This window comes from Podarcis muralis, chromosome 5, assembly GCF_964188315.1.
Source record: "Podarcis muralis chromosome 5, rPodMur119.hap1.1, whole genome shotgun sequence".
Taxonomy (NCBI): domain Eukaryota; kingdom Metazoa; phylum Chordata; class Lepidosauria; order Squamata; family Lacertidae; genus Podarcis; species Podarcis muralis.
The window spans coordinates 5137441-5153681 of NC_135659.1; the positions used below are offsets into that span (position 1 = coordinate 5137441).

Consider the following 16241-nt stretch of genomic DNA (forward strand, 5'->3'; position numbering starts at 1 on the left):
CAAGAGGGATCGGTATGCACTGACCCCTCTCACTCTCCAGGCTTCAGGCGGCTATCCGCAAGCCTTCGGAACACAGTGGGAACTTCTGCTGTGCTCCGAAACCTTGCAGATAGCTGCCTGAAGCCAACGGAGTGCAGCCTTTGAAGCCTCCGCGGAGCAGCGGGGTGAAGGCACCCCGCTGCCCTGCGGAGGCTTTGCGCAGCCATCCCCAAGGTAGAACAGTGAGACGGAGTGCTGTGCAGTGCTCCGCCTCGCTGTTCTGGCTTCGGGGACGGCCTTTGAAACCTCCACAGGGCAGCGGGGTGCCTTCACCCCGCTGCCCTGCGGAGGCTTTGCGCAGCTAACCCCAAGCTAGAACAGTGAGACGGAGTGCTGCGCAGCGCTACTTCTCCCTGTTCTGGCTTTGGGCTTAGCTGCGCAGCCTGCATTCACTCCATAGGACACACACACATTTCCCCTTAATTTTTGTTGTTTTTTTAATAAAATAATTTTTATTAGCAAACCAATCAAATCACATTAGTTCCAAATTACAAAACCGAATTTTAAATTTTTGTTGGGGGTACCCATGCTTCGCGCTCAGAAAGGGATCCAATCATCTCTTATTTCTGCTGCTTTGATCATTTCTCCTTAATTTTTGGAGGGGAAAAAGTGCGTCCTATAGAGCGAAAAATACGGTATTTATCTACTTCCACTTTGTGCTTTCGAACTGCTAGGTTGGCAGGAGTAGGGACCGAGCACCGGGAGCTCACCCCGTCGCGGGGATTCGAACTGCCGACCTTCTGATCAGCAAGCCCTAGGTTCTGGGGCCACCCGTGTCCCTACGGAAAAAGCCTATCGCAGACTAAATCCCCCTCCCAAACCTGGTATGTAAGGGCTTCCGGTTTTTCCGCCCTCCGTTGTTGATGTGCTTCGTGGGTTCTCCGCGCCTAGCAGCTGTTAGAGGGAACTTTGGGGGGCAACGCGGAGGCTACACGACCCCCAAAAAGGCTCTGGGTGTGGTCCAGGGCTGACATTGTCCGGCAGCATCGAAAAAGCCCACGTCCTAACCAGGAGGTGAGTCGACAGAGAGTAGCTAGACACAAGGACACGAGCAATCCTCAGCAGCAAGCCTCAAAGTCCCAAACGGTAAGAACGGCAGCAAAATCTCTCACTTTCTCAATCCCCTTAATTACTGGACTAAGCTAACAAGGAGAGCTTGAGGAGAAGAGGGTCTGTGAGACTTATTTATACAAAGTGAACTGCTCAGAAACAGACCCAAAAGACTAGCACATAAAGAGTAAAGAGCGGGAGATTTTATCTTAAATATATTGGAAATCTTTCTCATTATACTTAACCATGAGCGAAGATTTCTCTAACAAGTACCAGTAAGAAAAGGAAGACAGATTCAAATTTCACTCTGCAGCAGCAGTACTAGCCCATTAAAAGAAGCGGAATTCAAGGACTTAACTTGTTTTTTACTTTGAAGTGGCGTGAGCCCAGCGAAAGAGACTGAGTTAAAAGACTTGGATTGTCAGCGCTGTTTGTGGTGGAAGTTACTGGGAAACAAAGGTAAAAAAGAAGGCAACACTTTTAATATTGAACTTATATTAAACACTAACCTATAAAGATGGCAAAGATGGCGTAGCGTGGTCTAGGAGAAACGGCTGGACTAATTGGAGAATCAAGAAAAGAAAAGCGCCGAAAGGAGGGGCAGAACTGGACAAAAGAGGAGAGGGACTATAAAATTAAAGATGAGCATATTTAGTTTGAGGAGGTAGTTTGTGAGAAAGGAAATACGTTTTCTGGTGTAATGAAGAAACTTTCTTCATATAAAGTATAAGTAGGATTCCTAATTCCTTCTGCATTCTGTTTCTTTTACTATCCCTCAAGATTCAGAAACATAGGGAACCAAGTCATGGTTAGATTAGTTTATAAAGATTGGCTGCGTGAGCAAAGGGAGGAAGGGAGGGAGAATAACGCAAGCCACCTGGAGATCCTTGGAGGAAAGATGGGTCATCAATGTAATAAGCTCACACAGCCTGCCGCACTGGCCATTCTCTCTTTCAACAGCCTTTGAGAACAACTGAGTAGGCATCTAGAATTTTTTCTCTTCATTTCTCTTCCAGACAGCGATAGCAGTGAGGCCAGCAGCTCCAGTACAGCTCTACCCTGCTCCAAGACCCAGTTCTCCCTTCGCCCAAAACCCAAGTATCTAAAGAAATAAATAATAGGGATGCGGGTGGTGCTGTGGGTTAAACCACAGAGCCTAGGACTTGCCTATCAGAAGGTCGGCGGTTCGAATCCCCACGGCGGAGTGAATTCCCGTTGCTCGGTCGCTGCTCCTGCCAACCTAGCAGTTCGAAAGCACGTCAAAAGTGCAAGTAGATAAATAGGTAACGCTCCGGCAGGAAGGTAAAGGGTGTTTCCATGCGCTGCCCTGGTTCAGAAGCAGCTTAGTCATGCTGGCCACATGACCCGGAAGCTGTACGTGACCGGTCCGCCAATAAAGCGAGATGAGCGCCGCAACCCCAGAGTCGGCCACGACTGGACCTAATGGTCAGGGGTCTCTTTACCTTTATATATTTCAAAAACACTATGAGTCTCCAGTGTGGTCTTTCATCACAAGGAAACAGACTTTATAAAGAGGCAACCTTTCAAACTTCTTATAAATGGAAACAGGGGAAAGCCCCCTCCAAAAGAATAGACTGTGCCCAGTGACTAGCTGATCCACATGCCTGTTCAGTTGACGCTCTAGATGCCTACTCAGTTGTTCTCAAAGGCTGTTGAAAGAGAGAATGGCCAGTGCGGCAGGCTGTGTGAGCTGCTGGCCTCCTGCTGTCGTGCCCCTAACATCCACCCCCTGGTCTGCGAGGAGGAGGAGGAAGAGATATTGGAAGAGAAATGGAATGAGGAAGTAAGTATAATTAAAGAAAGGGAGAATAGCGTAAGCCACCTGAAGATCCTTGAAGGAAAGATGGGTTGTCAACATAATAATAAATGGAAAGATTAAAAATCTTTTCTCTTCTTTTCTCTTCCGGGCAGCGACAGCAGTGAGGCCAGCAGCTCCAGCACAGATCTCCCTCCCCACCAAGACCCAGTCCCCCCCCTTCCCCACAAACCCAAATAGAAAAATAAAATCATTATTATTATTCTAATCAAGTTCCTTTACAAACATGCTATTCTGTGATCATCCTTTTATCCTAGGCGGTGCTTTTTCCTACGTTTGTGAGCATGAGTGGAAATCCTGAGTCTCGCTGCAGGAGTCGACAGTTTGGCTCCTTCCCTTGTTGTTGCTCCTAGATGGAACTGCGCATGTGCGAAGACAAGACAGAGACTTCCAAACTGGATCAATAAACGTGTCACCCGTTGTCTGAAAACCACTGTCCTAATCACATGCCAGATTGTCTTTTGTGAATGAAATAAAATTCTTTCAAATAGTTTTTTAATGCTGGCATTTGTCTGTCTTGAGAAGCAATGGAGTGCGCCTCCGGGGGTGAGGTCAAAGTCAAGCAACGGTGTCAGCAGTCCCAAAGTGACCTCTCCAGGGAGCAAGACTGGGCAGTGTGTCTGGAGGTCCTGGGCTTCCCAGATGACAACATGTGTCTCCAAGGAAAGCAGAGTTAGGCACCAGTTGGGCTGCAGGAGTTGTCAGAAGGGGTTGTAAACAGCGCCATCCAACTGCCTGAGGGACTCCAGTCCAGATTTGTGTAGGGATTACTCCTTAGCCTTTTCAGCTCCCAAAGATATCCCACAAGGCAAATTAGGATCAGAGTTTTCCTTCTCCTCGCTGGGCTATCTTTATAGGTGGATGAGCCCCATCTGCCCCTCACTTCCCTCCACAGCATTGCAGAAACCACCTTCTTGACCACTGGGCCCACGCTTGGTCTTGTCCGCTTAATCTGCTGGAGCCTGTCTTGGCACACAGGGGAAGTTCCTGAGCATTTGAGACTCCTTGGCTGCCCTCACTTGGTTTAGGTGGCCAGTCAAATCCGTTCCCAGGATGTGGCCTCTGTCGCATGCTGACCATTTCTAGGAGCAAGAGAACAAACTTTTTATTAAAGAATGGAAATGGTTTAATGAATAGTTACAAACTGTAAACAGATAAGAACATTGGCAGGATTATTGGAATAACCTGCAGTTTAATAAGATTATATATTTAAAGCAGATGCATAAATAAAGAAATTAAGGTAATTTGGATATGCATAAGATATGAAGAGTCAATTTAAGGAACTGCAGAAAGAGGGGGAAGGAAGTCAAGTTTTGAAATGTGAAAATGACTGCAAAATTATTGAAATGTATAAACTTGAAAATCATAATTATTTTTTTTAAAAAAAAATTCGCCCAAAATCAGACGTCATCCGTTTCACTCCCAACTGGAGCCAAAGGACACAGGCCTGGCCAGGACAGCTTTCCAGTGATAGCTTCTGCGGTGATGAGGCATGTGAGCCTCAACTGTCCTGCATCTACTCCAGCTGAGGAATCGCACACCTCCTCTCCAAGCTAGCGAGCCCCACCTGGGCTGTGGGTCCTTGCCTTCCGTCCCTCCCAACTGACAGTTGTTAGTTCTGGAATCCTGAGCTTGAGGGGGGGGGTACATCCCATTTCGCCCGGTGGGACACTCACCTGCAGCAAGAATTTTGTTAGCTAAGAATTGGAAAACGCAAGAAGTACCAACAGTGGAAGAATGGCAGATGAAGATGATGGATTTTTCGGAGCTAGCCGATCTGACTGGAAGAGTCCCTGACCAGAAGGAGGAGGAGTATCAGGAAGAATGGACAAAATTTAATGACTATTTAGTTAAATATGTTAAGTTAAACTAATTGGAAAAAGCTTGCATATAGCGGATAGGCGTAGGATTTAAATATGTAATATGTGATGAATTAATATGTTTAATACTGAACTGGGAAGTAAGAAAGATGTTAAGTGATTAAGTTAATTTTATAAGAATATTGATTTGGAAAACCGTTAAAATGATATGCACTGAAATCCAACCAGGGGGATACAAGGAAGTCACATAACAATGTTAATTGTTGTTGTTGTTGTTTAGTCGTTTAGTCGTGTCCGACTCTTCGTGATCCCATGGACCAGAGCACGCCAGGCACCTCTGTCCTCCACTACCTCCCGCAGTTTGGTCAAACTCATGCTGGTAACCTCGAAAACACTATCCAACCATCTCGTCCTCTGTCGCCCCCTTCTCCTTGTGCCCTCCATCTTTCCCAGCATCAGTGTCTTCTCCAGGGAGTCTTCTCTTCTCATGAGGTGGCCAAAGTACTGGAGGGAATGTTCAATCACATACCAGCATATTCAGGTTGTACCTAGTCCTGCAGAACAACCCTATTTCCCCCCAAATGGACTTCTTGTGAAAAGAAAAGTTAAAAGAAAATGCACTGGAAAATGTGGGGTAGTGTTTTGTTGCCTCATCATCTAACCTCTCTGCAAACAAATCACAATGAATGCAGGTTTGCAGCCAAAGTTTGAGTAGCACAGAGCCAAATGTTACTCACGTGTTCTGCAGTGATCTCGTCAACAATACACCCAACAATTCCTATTGAATAGGGATTTCCAATATTTGGACAATTGCATTATTACTGAGAGTTCCAGGAAGGCATCGTGGCTGGTTAGTCATTTCTGTTGAGACTCTGTCAACAGAGATAATTAAGTGGTGATTAACGATAGCTACCATCTATCATATTATCTCTGAGGAACATAGGTAACAGGGATTAACTTCCAAATGCTCTGGATTACTCCCTGCTGTGGGACCAAGAAATCTTTGAGGACCACAGACAGGTGAGTGACCAGGAGCAGAAGAACCATAAACTTACCCAAACACCACTTCATAGCCCTAGAGGTCAGTATTTATTCTGCGTGCAATTTAGATGGAATCTAGAAGAAAAAGCTACTAAGTCTCTTGCAACACTTTCAGGTTAAGAACAGACCTCCAGAACAAATTAAGTTCTTAACCTGAGGTACCACTGTATATGGAATCCATTCTTTCAAATACTGTTCTTCTTTGGTGATCATTTGTAGCCGAGTAATACTGTCTTCCACGAACACGGTCTTAACAGTGAGTCCGTAAGTGACTGTGGAGGCCAATTCTGGATCCCCACGTCCTTCCACAGTGGGGACATTGGATTCCGGGCGGGAGTTGATCACTGTGAGGGTTTGCCAAGCATGCCTTCCTCTTAGCACATGTCTTCCTTTCGTCCTGAGTTCGAGCGTCTTCAAAGCACATGACACCTTTGGTAAAAGCTGTTCTCCAATTGGGGCACTGGCAGGCTAGTGTTTCCCAGTTGTCGGTGTTTATACTACATTTTTAAAGATTTGCCTTGATAGAGTCTTTAAACCTCTTTTGTTGACCACTAGCATTACGCTTTCCATTTTAAAGTTTGGAATAGAGTAGTTTCTTTGGAAGACAAGAATCAGGCATCTGCACAACATGACCAGTCCAGTGAAGTTGATGTTGAAGAATCATTGCTTTGACACGGGAGATCTTTGCTTCTTCCAGTACAGTCATACCTATGTTACGTTTGCTTCATGTTACCTTTTTTCAGGTTGGGTCCCACGGCGACCCGGAAGTACCGGAAAGGGTTACTTCCGTGTTTCGCCACTTGCGCATGCGTAGAAGCGCTTAATCGTGTCAACATGATTCATGGTGTCAACATGACTGTGATGTGTTACAAGTCATTAACTCCAAGCCTCATGGCTATGCCTCAGAAAACACAAACCACACCAGCTTTTCAGAGCTGGCTATCGTGGCTTTAATCTTTGTGCATTGCTACGCCTGATGGCTGAACCGTATAAAGCACTGACTTCTATCTATTTTCACTGCCAAATGTTGCAGGGGGGCAATTTCCCCAGTTTGGCGCTGCTTTAGAGTTAATTGGATGACGTCAGGTTTTCGGATAGAGCGCCAAAGGCTCATTTTGTGGGGCGCTGTGAAACGTGCGGTTTTCACTGCTAAACATTGCACGGGCCATTTTGCCAGTGCTCAGCGCAGGAATCCCTTTCCCATAATATCTTATACATTTTAGACAGCACTTTTACATTATGCAACAGGTCTCTCTCCAGTGGTGATATTTGGCAAAATCTTGATCCTGAGGGTTAGGGCGCCGAGGGCTGATTTTGTGGGGTGCAGGAAAACATAGTGTTTTCACTGCCAAATGTTGCATGGGGCCTTGTTACAGCATATGGCTCTGCTTTGGAGTTAGTCAGACAACCCCAGATTTTTGGCGAAATATTGAAACTAATGTTTAGTGTGCTGATGGCTCGTGGTTTTTTTTTTGGGGGGGGGGGGAGCTGTGAAACGTATTTTTACAGGGGCTCTTCCTGGAGCACCGCTTTGGAGTTAATCGGATAATGTCATATTTTTGGCGAAATCTTTACGCTGCAGGTAAGGGTGTCGAGGGTTCATATTGTGGGGCGCCATGAAATGTAGTTTTTTCACTGCCAAATGTCACATGGGGCCTTCTCCAAGCATTTGGCGAAACATAGTGTTTTCTCGACAAACGTTGCAGAGGCTTTCCCCCGCAGCTTAGCGCCCTTTGTAATGATTCGGCTGACCTTGGGTTTTTGGCGATATCTTAACCCAGCAGGTTAGGGCGCTGAGGGCTCATTTTGTGGGGTGCTGGGAAATGTAGTGTTTTCTCCCCCCCCAAAAAAATTTATTGTTTATTGTTTTTTTCACAAAAATTTAAACACACAGACAAATAGACAAACAAACATAAATCATAACCTTATTAAGACTAATCTAATTAACAAAGATTACCATAATATAGGACAAAAGTGGTAAGGACCTAACAGAAGCAGAAGACATCAAGAAGAGGTGGCAAGAATACACAGAGGAATTATACCAGAAAGATATGGATGCCTCGTACACCCCTGGTAGTGTGGTTGCTGACCTTGAGCCAGACATCCTGGAAAGTGAAGTCAAATGGGCCTTAGAAAGCACTGCAAATAACAAGGCCAGTGGAAGTGATGATATTCCAGCTGAACTATTTAAAATTTTAAAAGATGATGCTGTTAAGGTGCTACACTCAATATGCCAGCAAATTTGGAAAACTCAGCAGTGGCCAGAAGATTGGAGAAGATCAGTCTACATCCCAATCCCAAAGAAGGGCAGTGCCAAAGAATGCTCTAACTACCGCACAATTGCACTCATTTCACACGCTAGCAAGGTTATGCTTAAAATTCTACAAGGAAGGCTCAAGCAGTATGTGGATCGAGAAGTGCAAGCTAGATTTAGAAGAGGCAGAGGAACCAGAGACCAAATTGCAAACATGCGCTGGATTATGGAGAAAGCTAGAGAGTTCCAGAAAGACATCTACTTCTGCTTCATTGACTATGCAAAAGCCTTTGACTGTCGACCACAGCAAACTATGGCAAGTTCTTAAAGAAATGGGAGTGCCTGATCACCTCATCTGTCTCCTGAGAAATCTCTATGTGGGACAAGAAGCTACAGTTAGAACTGGATATGGAACAACTGATTGGTTCAAAATTGGGAAAAGGAGTACGACAAGGCTGTATTTTGTCTCCCTGCTTATTTAATTTATATGCAGAATACATCATGCGAAAGGCTGGGCTCGATGAATCACAAACTGGAATTAAGATTGCCGGAAGAAATATCAACAACCTCAGATATGCAGATGACACAACCTTGATGGCAGAAAGTGAGGAGGAATTAAAGAACCTTTTAATGAGGGTGAAAGAGGAGAGCGCAAAATATGGTCTGAAGCTCAACATCAAAAAAACGAAGATCATGGCCACTGGTCCCATCACCTCCTGGCAAATAGAAGGGGAAGAAATGGAGGCAGTGAGAGATTTTACTTTCTTGGGCTCCATGATCCATGAAATTGGGGGTGCAAGGGGGTTTGCGAAAAAAGAGGGAGTAGGAGGCGAGGGAATAGGGTGGAAGATGAAAGGGATGGTGGCTTCATACCTGGGCAGAAGATGAAAAGGGTGCATAGGAGGAGGTAGATTCAGGATGTTACTGTGTGGGAAGTTTGTGTGCGAGGCTGCTTGCACAAAAGGAGAGGGAAGAAGCATGGACATGGGGCGAAGGTAAAAAAGAGTGCAAAGCAGGGTTGCAAAACTGGAGAGAGAAGCCGCTTCAGAAATGGGAATGTGAAAAGCAATCTTAGTACAGTGGTGCCTCGCAAGACGAAATTAATTCGTTCCGCGAGTTTTGTCTTGCGATTTTTTTCGTCTTGCGAAGCACGGTGTCGGGAAAGTTTTGGAAAAGCTTCAAAAATCACCAAAGTCTTCAAAAACCTCAAAAAAGGCTACCACACTGCGTGCTATGAGTTGCTCCTCGAAGTCAAGTCGCAACTGTATTAACGGTGTTAAGAATAAGGAAACAAACTTGCAAGACGTTTCCGTCTTGCAAAGCAAGCCCATAGGGAAAATCGTCTTGCGAAGCAGCTCAAAAAACATAAAACCCTTTCGTCTTGCGAGTTTTCCGTCTTGCGAGGCATTCGTCTTGCGAGGTATCACTGTAGTTGCATGATGTGGGAAGGGGAAGGTCTAGGAAGTTAATGGGTGAGGAATGGCGGAGGGCAGGTCAGCCCTAGTGTTGTAATAAATTGGTTAAGACTTTAAATTACTATAACACAAGTGTTGTTTTCCTTAACAATTAGCAGTTTGTTCCTGAAGCATTCAAATGCCACATGTACACAGGTACTCAACAAAAATACTACCTACGACAATACATTTAGAAAAAGAAAAAGGAATTTTGTAAAAGGACTGAATCACTATGGAGAACAACCAACAGTTAAATTCTAAAAGCATATGGAAAACAAAAGAGCTTTCATGATGCCTTTTAAATTTAAGAAAGAGTACAGTCTGGAACGGGATGCGGGTGGCGCTGTGGGTAAAAGCCTCAGCGCCTAGGGCTTGCCGATCGAAAGGTCGGCGGTTCGAATCCCCGCGGTGGGGTGTGCTCCCGCTGCTCGGTCCCAGCGCCTGCCAACCTAGCAGTTCGAAAGCACCCCCGGGTGCAAGTAGATAAATAGGGACCGCTTACTAGCGGGAAGGTAAACGGCGTTTCCGTGCCGGCCAGAGCAGCGATGTCACGCTGGCCACGTGACCCGGAAAGTGTCTCCGGACAGCGCTGGCCCCCGGCCTCTTAAGTGAGATGGGCGCACAACCCTAGAGTCTGTCAAGACTGGCCCATACGGGCAGGGGTACCTTTACCTTTTACAGTCTGGAACAGAATAACCAGTAAAAAACTGCCTGGAATTTTTAACTGAAGGACACCATGTGAAAGGTTTTCAATGCATAATAGATGCCACTTCAGGGAACCCACCACAACAAAGACACAATAACTTAAAAAAAATTACAGGATTCCCAAGCAGTAGGTTGCATTCCAAACTGATCCTCTGTGTAATACTGTAACTGCACATATCTGGCTAGCTGCTTCCATACTATTATTTGCTTAGTGGACTTTAGCTCCTGGGAAGAATAGAAATTGGATAAACCAATGACTAAAAAAGTATGTAAAAAGCAATGGATGAACTGTGGGAAATGAATCAGGAGATGATTCTATTCATAACCTGTTCATAACCTACAATGGTTATATCATACTGAAATAAAATATATTTTTGAATCTGTGATGTAGATGGGGAGGAGATGCCTGGTTCATTGCTACAATCAAGAATATCTTAAAACAGTATTTTCATCTTACCTGGAGTTCTTTGGGCAAAATTTTGTTTTTCCTAAGGGAATTCAGCCGCAGCCTCTGATCTGCATATTCAAAAGCCATCTTCCTTCTCTTAACATCACGTACCATCCTCCAGTCAACATAATAACCCCTTACTTGTCCAACACATGGGATGCGGAAGATCTATTATTACAACAAAAATAAATCGGGGTCAAAGTGTGGTACATTTTGTGCAAGTAATCAGATGCAAGCGTCCAGATATTCATCAGTGCATCTGTTCTTTTAAAAAATCTAATTATACTTTTACCTGATTTGCTGACAAACGTTTTTCCAGATTTAGTCTTGGGAGGGAAAGACCACGAAAGCGCGAGCCCACAAATAATTTACTAGCCTACCCACCTGGAGACACAATTGTTTGTAATTTGTAGCACCCCGATGGGGTGACTCAGGGGGAATGCATGCCTGGCTAGCAGAGGGCACTGCAGTACAATATTTCCTACAGGCAACCAAGCAAAAGACTATTTACATTCCTGAGTTTATTCTGGCGGCGTGGAGGGAGACAGACTTTGGTGTGGGCTTCTGTTTGGGGCCCAATAACCCACGGGACGAAATCCCGGCTTTCTGTCCCCCAAGGGCAACCTCCACAGCAGCTGACACCTCTCCAAGCGAAATGAGACGCTCGTGTCCTTCACCACCCCCCACCCCCCAGCACAGGCCTGGAAAAGACTCTGTGTGCTTTCTAATTGTCGCCTTTTCTACGTTCCCGATCTGTCAGCCGCCTCGAGCCCCTCTCGGGAGAAAGGCGGCGCACAAAACAACCCGCTTGCGGGGAGGCGAAACACCCGCCAGGCGCGGCTCCGTCTCTGACGGGGCTGAAACTTGACAACCCGCAGCCGAGGCCACCCCGGCGCGGGGGAAAGGGCGCCGCTCCAGGGGGAAACACGCGCGACCGCGACCCTCACCTGACGAGACGCCGCCTGCAGCACCGCCGCCATCTTGCGCCCCGCCGGCCCCACAAGGCTGCTCGCCAACGGCGGCGCGAAGGAGAGCTGCGCATGCGCTGCCAGCAGTTAGGCGGAGCTACTCAAGTATAAGGCACGGCGGCGTGGCGGAGAAGCGCGCGGCCCCGCCCCCTTTGCCCCCCGCCATACTAGCCTCCAACGGCGTCGCGGCAGACCGCGCATGCGTCGCCAGTAGTTAGGCGGAGCTAACTGCGCCTAGTGGGACATAGAGATGCTGCAGGAGACGCGCGCTCGCAGTTGAAGGAGAGAATGCGGGAGGTTCAGCTAAAGCGGAGAAGGGAAGCCTGTTTGGGGGCGGGGAGGGAAAAAGCAAAACAAAAGCAAAATGAGAATGATAGAAATTAATAGTATGTGATATAATAGAGGAACCTGTATTAGGTGAAATAGGTGATATCATGCAGTGTGTAAAAGGGAAGCGTACAAAAACAGCATGGAAGGAAAGGCAGGGAGCCAAATCCCAAAGAGAAATGGATAACAAATTTGAAACTGGTGAAAGTAATGAAATATAATTTAAAAATTAATATTGAGAATAATAGAATTCAAGGGAACCCCAGGGGTCATCTAGTCCGATGCTGGAATCTCAACACACAGCTCCCCATCCAGTTTGAAGCAATACCAGACCCTGCTTAGCTTTGCAAATGTGCTAGCAGCTTATCACATTTTGGAACTATTATCTTGCAAAGTCAGCCAAATAAGAATACTTTAACAAACCTCAGAGAATAGAAAACAAGAGACAGCAGGTGAGTAATAAAAGGAAATGTGCCTTTTGTAGTGCACAAAAGCTTAATAATACTCGTTTGTCAGTTTCATACTACAAGACTATTGTTTATGTTGCAGCAACAGGCTAGCAGGGCTACCTGTGGTGTGTCAAACCATTCCTGCCTGAGGCGCAATATTGCCTGCACTGATGGGCAGCAGCTGTCCAGGGCTTCAGGCAGGAAACATCTGCAGAGACAGCTGATATTCAAGCAGAGACCTTCTGCACAGAAAGCAGATGCTCTACCAGTGAGCCATGACCCTCATGACTGCCCCAGCCCTTTATTTATGGGATCTTTGAACTTTACAAAATGAGTATTGTAGGGAGAAGGCAGGTTGGAAATGAATTCAAATAAATTTAGCACAATACTGAGCCAAAAAGGGACCCCAGAGCAGCTAGCAGGTGTGTCCAAAAAAGACAACAGCTGTGTACACACCATATGTTTAAAGTGTTAAGTTGTAGGTGAACATATCAGACGACACAGCGATTCTTCAGACAGCTCTTGTTTATTCACAGGCCAGAACAGAACTGAACTGAAGGGTTCAGCCAGCCTGCTTATATAGAGCTCCACTAGAACGCAACAGTAACCATTTTCTGTAACTATCCAATCATTGAATGTCACTTTCGATCCCTTATTTGCATATGTAGACCTGAACTATCTACAGTATCCCCCTGCTGGCCCAGGGTGAGAACTTCAGTACATAACATACAGAACATTTCTCTCTCCCCCTACCCAAAATCCTGGGAGCTGTAGTTTGTTATGGGTGATAGGAATTGTAGCTCTGTGAGGGCTAAACTACAGTTTCCAGGATTCTTTGGGGCAAGTCATGTGCTTGGAAAATGTGTATGCAGACAGTCTCAGCCCTCAGGCTTAGTCTAAAAAGGGGAAATATAAAAGGAATACAGTCCTAAATGGCTTGGCTTCTACATCATATCCTGATCATTTCCTCCTCGTCCCATAGGCTTGTAATACAGTGGTACCTCGGGTTACATACGCTTCAGCTTACAGACGCTTCTGCATACAGACTCCGCTAACCCAGAAATAGTACCTCGGGTTGCCACTGTATTCTGCTCTGGTCAGACCTCACCTGGAGTACTGTGTCCAGTTCTGGGCACCACAGTTCAAGAAGGACACTGACAAACTGGAACGTGTCCAGAGGAGGGCAACCAAAATGGTCAGAGGCCTGGAAACGATGCCTTATGAGGAACGGCTAAGGGAGCTGGGCATGTTTAGCCTGGAGAAGAGGAGGTTAAGGGGTGATATGATAGCCATGTTCAAATATATAAAAGGATGTCACATAGAGGAGGGAGAAAGGCTGTTTTCTGCTGCTCCAGAGAAGCGGACACGGAGCAATGGATCCAAACTACAAGAAAGAAGATTCCACCTAAACATTAGGAAGAACTTCCTGACAGTAAGAGCTGTTCGACAGTGGAATTTGCTGCCAAGGAGTGTGGTGGAGTCTCCTTCTTTGGAGGTCTTTAAGCAGAGGCTTGACAACCATATGTCAGGAGTGCTCTGATGGTGTTTCCTGCTTGGCAGGGGGTTGGACTCGATGGCCCTTGTGGTCTCTTCCAACTCTATGATTCTATGATTCTATGATTCTATGATTCTATGATTCTATGGGTTAAGAACTTTGCTGAAAACTTGGCCTGAGCCGCTAATAGATTGAGCTCCCCTTTGCCACTGCACACCTGAAGGCAGTATCCAAAACAGCACACCTACTTACCCACCCTCAGAGAAGTATGGGAAGGTTGGAAGATTTTGCAAGCAGTTCTGATTGTGCAGTAGATCTTCCCCTTTTCTGCTGTACCACAAATTGGCTGAATTTGTGTATGGGTTTGGCAGAGATGGTACACAAATGTACACCAGGGGATGCTAGTGCCTTAAAGGAGAGCTCTGGCACAGTTCCATCATTACGGATAGTGATGATCTCAAGTCTCTGAGCCCCAGGCCTTAGGTAGTCAAAACAGCATGCAAGAGGGAAAGATAATCAGACTTGGGTTTGTGAACATGCACAAGGTTTGGAAGAGTACACAAATCTTTTTTTTTTTTTTTGCGGGAGGGGGGACTTCCCCCAAAAGTAGTTCAACGAGAACTGAGCTGGGAATGGAGTGTTTTGGAGGGGGGTAGTGAGAAAACTGAGGTATGTGTGTGTATGAAATTGAGGGCTTATCCACACTTGCCTTTTGCCCCACACTTTTCAGGCAGAGTCCATGCTTAAAAGCACTGATTGAGCACTGTTGTTGCTGGTTTTTGCCCCAGAGCTTTCTTCACAAAAATCCACTCTTTAAAGCTCAATCGGAACAAATGGTGTGTTATGTACTGAAGTTCTCACCCTGGGCCAGGAGGGGGATACTGTAGATAGTTTTCACTCAGGTCCACATATGCAAATAAGGGATTGAAAGTGATGTTCAGTGATTGGATAGTTACAGAAAGTTGTTACAGTTGTGTGATACTGGAGCTCTATATAAGCAGGTTGGCTGAACCCTTCAGTTCAGTTCTGTTCTGGCCTGTGAATAAACAAGAGCTGTTTGAAGAATCACTGATATGTTCACCCACAACTTAACATGGCACATCACAGGGTAAGCTTGGACTGTTCCTGGAAAAGGCAGAGGAAGGTAACTGGATAAGCCCCAAGAGTCTGAATTCCAGAAAAGAAGCATTCCATGTTGAAACATTTTGGAGCAGCAAGTTTTGTTTATGAGGAAATCCTTTCTAAAAGAGGCATATTCTTCCTCCTTTTTATGTTCCATCCTGAATATGCTTATATGTGCTTCTGCATATTAAACTGTAGCCATTATCAGTTTGATTTGAACTGTCGCTATAACCACTGGTGCTGTAGTACAGTATATTTTAAAGGGCAGAATCTCATCAGGACAGCTGTCATATAGCCATGCTAACAAGGAGAGTCCAATAATCTGGGTAGCTGTGCTGATCCAATACTGCAATTATATTATAATACCAGGGCTTATGCCCCACTTGCTTCACTCACTAACAGTGGCGGAGTGGGCTTCTTGTTCCAATCTGTGGCAATGGCAGCATCTCACCCATTTGCAGGAGACTCTGGAAGAGGGGAGGGGGGTAGCCTGAGGCTGAATTGCCTTCCATACCTTGTTGAGGGGTATCGATTAGAAAGGAGACCCGCAATCATCTCCCGAGTCCATTATTGCCTCCATGGAAGCGGGGTGTGTGTGTGTGAGGCGCTGGGTGTTAAGCCCTCCATCATCGAAGTAGTCTCTGAGTCCGCCATGTTAAGCAGCCAAGCACCTCTACAATGCGTGTGTGTAGAAACAGAACATACAAGCATGCATTATATTCAGGAAAGGTGCTTGCATAAATGCGAACATTACGAAAATTGCATGCAGCACTGGATTTGCATGAGGACTCCTCTTTAAAAATGGAAAGTACTGCAGAAATGTGGAGGATCAAATCTAAGACTGGGAAAATGAGAAATGGATGGACACTGAAATGGACCAATTTGTCAGTTGCTGCTAGCTGCAGCTAGAATCCCTACGCAGAACTACAATCCACACCTCTGGGTCCCAGTGAAACTTGTCGAAGCACCCCCTTCCCTTGCCCTTTCCCTGAAATAGGCAGCCCTTGGTATTTCACTTCTTCCTTTCATGAAGATGAAGACCTTTAGAGGCCCTAAAGCAGTCAAAATATTAGGTTGCCTCCCCCTAAGCAATTCAAAATAAATAGGGGAAGAATGTGCAGTGGGGTGTAAGGGAGTCTAGTGAAGTTCTGTTTTCCCCCATGTATATGTACTACTGACGCGGGTGGCGCTGTGGGTAAAAGCCTCAGCGCCTAGGGCTTGCCGATCGAAAG

At 45.9% G+C, this 16241-nt stretch overlaps 1 long non-coding RNA gene across 2 annotated transcripts; it reads right to left on the bottom strand.

Annotated features, from left to right (window-relative positions):
• Positions 1 to 3159: 3159 nt before the first annotated feature.
• On the bottom strand, positions 3160 to 11704 carry LOC144327743 (uncharacterized). Of its 2 annotated transcripts, XR_013392829.1 has the most exons (4): positions 11596 to 11704; positions 10658 to 10816; positions 5484 to 5618; positions 3160 to 4008 (listed from the first exon to the last, which is right to left on the bottom strand). It is a non-coding gene; the product is annotated as an uncharacterized LOC144327743 (long non-coding RNA). The 2 variants fall into 2 exon arrangements; XR_013392830.1 differs by lacking the exon at positions 5484 to 5618 and having other exon boundaries at positions 3168 to 4008; positions 11596 to 11703.
• Between the last annotated feature and the right edge of the window lie 4537 nt (positions 11705 to 16241).